The sequence below is a fragment of the Synchiropus splendidus genome, chromosome 5 (assembly GCF_027744825.2).
Source record: "Synchiropus splendidus isolate RoL2022-P1 chromosome 5, RoL_Sspl_1.0, whole genome shotgun sequence".
Classification (NCBI taxonomy): Eukaryota; Metazoa; Chordata; class Actinopteri; order Syngnathiformes; family Callionymidae; genus Synchiropus; species Synchiropus splendidus.
In genome coordinates, this window is record NC_071338.1 from 24,172,303 (window position 1) to 24,179,417 (window position 7,115).

Below are 7,115 nucleotides of genomic sequence, written 5' to 3' on the forward strand. Positions count from 1 at the left end.
CTAAGTCAAATAAAAATCTTCAAAATTCTTCTTTAAAGGAACAGCGCTGTGGGTGTGTCCTTCTGGATTGAACAAGCCTCTCCACAATGGTGATCCTTTGTCTTTTTTCCCATGACACGTCTTTCCCCAACCCCCTTCTCGCATCATTGCAGGCCACTGATCTTTCTTCATGTCATGTGGGTAACTTCCCGCTTCAAACCCGGCGTGAACCGAAAACATGGGTTCAGCCCATAACCCCACCAAATCGAAGACGGGTGGCAAATTGACCAGACTGCTTTTTTGCAATTGGTGTGAACCTGTTGTTTAAAGGATGAACGCGTCTCCTGGGCAATTCATCCACTCACATATATTAGCGCAACAGTTCATTGCATTCACCACTACTCTTCGCAGACGTCATACATTTATTGCAATTGGTCAGAACGTACATTGAGACAGTAAACTATTTTTTTAACCCCGACCTTCACCATGCAACACTTTTGATCTGTTGAGAGTGTCATTTTTCTGTTTGCTGAGTTATATTTTTGCATTGGTATTTCATTTTTTTTAAATTTCTCTTCCGACTTATGAAACACCCTGACCCGTAACTAACTGCAAAAGTATTTCAATACCAGGTAGCAGCTAACTTTTGCTTCCGATCTTGCACAATCTTCTGATGTCAGCTATTTGAGGTCTTCTCACTTGAGTTTTGTCCTTTAGGTTTTGCCGGTGTGAGTCCCGTCTGCAGCCTAGCCTCCCGTCTTGGGCCTCACAATATTCTTAGTTTCTGTCTGTCCAGCAATGTATTTAGATCTGGACTTCATTTGTTTTCATTTGTGAAGTGGACTGCTTTTTGAATTCACCTGGCCTTGTGGATTGCTATTTATTAAGAACAGTAAAATTCAAGTCTTGGTGATATTACTTTCGTATCTGTGTCCTTCTCCACACCAATAGGTCAGATACATTAAGGCAGGGCTGCAGAGGGTGTGGGGTTTTTGACACCCACACAGCAAAAAACAAAAAAATAAAAAACCAAAGTGTCTGCGATTTTGGTTTAGTTGCTAGGCAGGAGATGATTGTTTATATAGGAAATAAGATGGAAAAAGTAAGAGCTATACCAGAGAAAATGTCAAAATCAAAATATATTGCATTTAACCTTGAAACATAGACAATAAACTTCGCCCCAATAAACCTTAGCATTGAACTTGCTCCAAGCTGGGGGGGGACTTGGAGCATGTTTAAGTTTTGAGCCGATGTGAGTCGCGGTCCTAAGACATGGACCGCCATCAGATCCACGATTTAGTTCCCTGTTTCACTTTGTCATTCCCTATTATTCATTGTTGATCATCGTAAAGTCTGTCTAATTCAGTGGAGTGAAGATGAGACGCTCCAGTCTGCAGCATCGTTCACACACACAGACCGGGGCGACGTTTTTGGTGGCATGAGCCATCTAAAAAAATAAAAAAAATAAATAAATAAATAAATTAAAAAAAAAAAAATATATATATATATATATATATATATATATAATTTTACTTATATAAGTACATAAATTGGAGGAGTCGCTGTGGCCAAAAGGAAAAGAAGAAGAAGATAAGTAAAATAAATGGCGCACACATTTCTTCATTTTTTCTCCCGTCCTGATGTTTGAACAAATCAGAGTTGCTCAAAAATAAAGTTTCTAGTCCCAACTCAGCTTTAATTGCAGTCATCTGGGAACAGCTGGATCCAGAATGTCAGTCAGTGGAGGCGATGCTTCTCCTGAGACGGCACTTGGGACCTCTGATGGGTCTGGTCGTGTTTTGCAAAGTCACCGTGGAGAAGACGTCTCTGGTCGCCTTTTGGTGGATTATGTTTGACGCAGTCATCCGTACTGTTACAGAACATACATGCTCTCCTTTTGTTCCGCTTCTCGCAGAAGAGCGGAGAAGAAAGGAGGAAGGGAAAACAAAAGGCTCCGCTGGGTGTGAAGTTTCCCCTGGATATGATATGTGGTTACGGGGATGTCATCAAGGCTGTGAAGTGGAAATAATAAAGAATTAGGATTGTCTCTGAAGACAAGGGAATTAATCCAAAATAAATTATGGAAGGCAGGAGGAGAGTAGAGGAGCGGAGGAGGGGGGCGAAAAGAAAATCGGCATCAGCTATTTTCTCTTCCTCTGCTTTGAGGCAGATAGGGGCAGTTTGCGAATACCACGAATCCCGTAAAAATTAAATTAATAACAATGGGAAAACGTGGTCTTGAGAGGGAGGAGGTGGAGAGAGAACAGATGGAAAAGGAAAGACGAGAGAGAGATTCTGAGGATGTTGCTGCCAGATTGCGCTGCTCTTTTGTTTTCCCCACTCGTCTTTTTGAAAAAGGGCTGCCGGTGTTAAAGAGATGCCACGAAGGCCATTGTAATAAATGCCATTTGTAAATTGCGGAGTGGAATTATACAGCGTGCAGATGGATCCATACGCCTGAGTAAAACGTAGCCAAAAAACCGGGAGCGATAATTAAGACTTAGGGGGTGAATGACAGAGCCATTTGTGAAGACAGAATATGGTGACTCCTATAGCTCTCTGGGAAACAGAAGGGCTCGGAGAGGCTCGGTGTCACAAAACATTACCCACACAGCTGTTGGCTTTATGAGCAGCACTGGTGAAACACCCCTCCCTCCACCCGCCCCCCGCCCCTCAGCACCTCCATCCCGCCGCACTCACCCCCGCCGGCCAATAACACCTCTCTCTGTCAACATACAGTGGCGCTCAAAATCATCTCCATCCATTGCCGTCGTCTCACTGGAACTGGACTTCCTCATTCATAGCCAGGGAAAAGAAGCGTCCAGTCAAACCGAAGCCCAAAATTCAACACAGACAGACGGAGCTCACTAGACTTCTGAGCAGGAATTTTGTTTTGTAGCAGCAAAACGTAGAAGTGCATGTCAAACCGGAATCTTAAATTGCGTGCCGTTTATTTTGTTGTCGTTCTTATAAGCTCCAGTAGGCCAAACATGAGCTGAAGCCCTGTTTAGACGTAGCCGCCGGTTAAGAAACAGCTACTGGAAACATTGTATATATGCAAACAGAAAATTTGCCTATGGAAACTCAGAAACTTCAGCCAAAGTGGTGAGCTTTAAAAACTCCGAGCACTTGCAGGCAGTATGTGACAGAACTTGCACTGTCAAGTTTTATTTGGATATTTTTGGACTGACCTGTTATTTAAACACCGTAAACGTTCTTGTTTTTTATTGTGAAGATATTTGAGCTGGCTCACTGTATAATGCATTCATTTGCATTAAAAAATAATACATGTCTTCTGAGAACTGGCATCTTTCTGAACCATGAAGTGTCTTTCAACCACTAAGCAACCACGGATTCATGTTATAAAAAAATAAAAAAGCCTGGAAAAGTCTTGTCATATTGCCGTTTCGCGGCATGTCCTGGCAACAGACGTGCATGGGCTGGTGTGAACGCAATGTTTTCTGTGAGCGGATACTGTGTGTTCACAGAGCCGATGGTTCTAAAAAATATTTCAGCAGTGCGATTTGTAGGTGTTTGACACTGAAGATACAGGCAGTGAAAACAGCTCAGGTATTTGGGGGTCAGTCATCCAGAACAATGGAAGTGAGGAGGGTGCAGGTATGGAGGAGCAGTGGAGATGATTGACAGGGGAGTTGACTGTAGAGTTGACAAAGAAGCAGAAGAACGATTGTGGCCACATCCCCCAAAACATCAAATGAAGAGTTTATTTATATATTGTATCTGCACTTTTTAAATAGTCCTGCAAAAACTTAATACTATTTGTGTACGGCAGAACTTTTCAATTTCTTACGGGGCCACATTATATGCTGGATGTGTTGTTAGGGGCCAACAATCCAAAATGTCAGGTTAATAAATAAATAATGACAAATAAATAAAAATAAAACACATTTTTGTTGATTAAATATAATGAAACATAGAAATCAATATATAAAAACTGATTTTATTTTTTTATGCAATTCATTATTTATATAAATAAATAATAAATATGGGAAGATCTAAGGGGAATTAAATGTGTTACTGTATTAAGATGCCTGCGGTGACTGGAGACAGGTAGACTTGGAGAAGCTCGAGTATATTTAACACTATTTTAACAGTAAATATGTGCAATAAAACAGAGAGATAGAACACAGGAAATACAACAACAAAATAAAAGCATGCACAAAACCGACTATGATGTCAGGGACAAGAAACTCTGTAAAAACAGGCATTAAATCTAACATTTTATTATGGTTAAAAATTGATGACAAAAGCATGAAACAATGAAAATGGAAACCTAAAGAATGTGTTTTGTATTTTCTTCATAAGGGCCACACAAATACAGGCAAAGGCCAATGTGTGGCCCCGAGGCCGCACTTTGTCCACACCTGCCGCATAATATTGAAATCATATACATACATATAATATTGTTTTTTTTTTTTACCAGCTCTTTTAAAGCACCCATGAAACTGAACTCAAGCACACGGCCCTCATGCAGCATCACAGTCCACAGTAGTTAACATACAGAGAGATAGACAGTCCACAGATCCTGACTAGGGTCAGCGTGGCCAGACAGTCTGGCGCCCAGAGGGCGGGTTCAAGAGGTCAAGATGAGGATTCAAGATTCAGACAGGCAAGCAAATGAACACTGGAGAGCTAGGTGGGGCTGATGGTAGGCTGGGTTAACGGCAGCAAGAGAGGAGATCTGGACTGAACTTGCTGCAAAACATTATGTTTGTGGGCACATCTGGACAGCACCAAGTCCAGTCCCTGTAGTGTTGTCGTGAAGACTGTGTTCAGACCACAGCACACTGAGACCAAACTGAATTCAGAGTACAGAAGCATAAGTCTATTAGTCATACAGACACATAGATTCCTATCTTGCTACAAAAGAAACTGTGGTCATTTTTCTTTCAAAATAAATCCAGAACTGAAGCGCTATCAATGGAACAAGGCAGTAGTTAGTTATTCAGTTCCATCTTTGCCTGCTCCCCCTTTATTGGACTCGGTCTTGGTATGTTCTGGTCTCCACAGGTTTTTCACTACACCTGAACCAGACAGAAATACACATTTCTCCGAGACCTCAGAGATTCAGAATAGCAAATTGTTTGCAAAGAAGGTGCATGATCACATTTCAGTTGTGCTGTTAGCATCTCAGCTAAGGTTGAGCCATTCACTTTCAAGCTTTAGAGTAACAAAACTTTATTTTCCTTCTATTTGTCATGTATTTATTTGCCACTTTCTTTAAAGAAAATTGACAATGCTTTTGCTTCTTTTATGTTGGCGTCAGTGTGTGGTGATAACCAGAATGGTATAGCGTTGAGATGTTGGTTTGTGTTAAACGTATATCAATTCTAATGAGCCAAATGTGATGTTTAACACTCAGCGTCTCACCTACGAGCCCAAGCGCAGTTTCCCATGTCAGTTTGCCAGATCACAGCAACATGCTAATGCAGTGTGTTCTTAGCTCTGGGCTAAATCCTGCGCAGCCATGACTCACTGTGATTCACTGTTTGGGCTGTTACAGACCAAAACAACGCAGACGGGAATGAAACTCATCCACAGGGACTTCTTTATTTGATTTCTGTCACCATGTCGGCTTCCTCTCTCCCACACTGCTGCCCGCTGCTTTTGGCTGACGACCACCAGGTGAGTGGGACAAACATGAGCCACATGAGATTAGCGAACCAGTATTGTTCATCGCAGGTTCACTTGGTTGGTTGAATTAGTTTTTCTTTGCTGTCTGAAAGACATTGAAGAAAAAAAAAGGGGAAAACATATTGGGATGCTTCAGTGTCAGAGGTTTCAACCCACCACTAGTGCACGTGCTGCTCTGGATCTGGTCCTCCTCCAGAACTTATTCTTTCTCTATCCATCGTGGCCTTGGCCCTCACCCTCTGAGCATCTTGAGGAGCTGAGTGATCCATCATACACTCATCTAAATCGCTCCTGTCAGACCCTCTGATCTCCCTTTCCATTGACGTGCTGTCCATCCTGGAACTGAGTTCCTCCACTGTGATGTTCTTGGTGATCTGGCAAGAGCATGACCACTGTGATTTTCCATCTTGACCTTACCTCCATATGTGGTTCCACAGGGTGAGCTAGTTAGATGAGGGACAATGAGTGCCATCAGTCCACATGCACCCCCTTCATTCCATTCACACAAACTGGAGACACAATATTTGACAGGTTTAAGCCAGCAAGGTGCGAAATTAACAACCCTCAGAGCGGTTTCAAAGCATTCACTGGCTCTGTTGCGGGCTGCTCTCACAGGAAGCTAAGAGCCTTGGGGCCTGAGGTCGTGCAGCCCCACGCTGAAGACAAGTACCAGCCTCTTCTCTTGAAACCTTTTCTCTCTTTTTGTGGTGGAGCGGAGCCGCGTCCTTGGACCTCACTAAGAAATTGAACTCCAGTCCAGCTAGACATCCTGAAAATGCAGCATTCAGGCTTCGTATTAATGGACTTTCATATTTAGGTGCTCTAAACAGGAAGAAACATTCAAAGATTTTTCGCGCTGGTGTCTCGGACAAAAATGTCCTTGCACCGAAAAAAAAAAAAAAAAGATCCCTGAATTTATCCCACTTTGAGAATAAAGTGATTGAGATTGGAATGCGCCCCCCATCCTCTGCCCTCTAGTCTCTTTGTTAAGTCCATCTATCTCTGTGGCTGGTCAGCCTGTCTCCCGGTCCCTTCCAGCTCTTTGTTTCTGTCCCCAGGGCCTCGGCGGCGTAAAGAGTATCCTACGGAGTCTTAACTCAAACCAGACCCTTCGCGCCCTGTTAAACCACCGACCTTCTCTGTCACCGCTGTCGCCCGCCGCCACCGATGACAGGAGGGGCAGCGCTGCAAGCAAAGAGACCCCAAGCTCAATAAAAGTGTGGGTGATTAAACAACTCCCTGTAATTGCTCCTTTTGTGCCGGAATCTCTTAGTGTGGAGGGAAGCTCGGAGCGGTCCCTTCCGCTGAGGGCCAGACACCCCTTGCGACCCCCTGCCCTCCCGTCACTACTCCTTTATCTGACCAAACAACTGCTGTGTGTTTACCTGTGTGCCTGTAATTGTGTGTATGCAAAGGAGAACCGCAACCTGAAGCAGCACCAGAGCTCCCCTCGGTGGTGAGGAACTGAAGTGAAGGTCCAT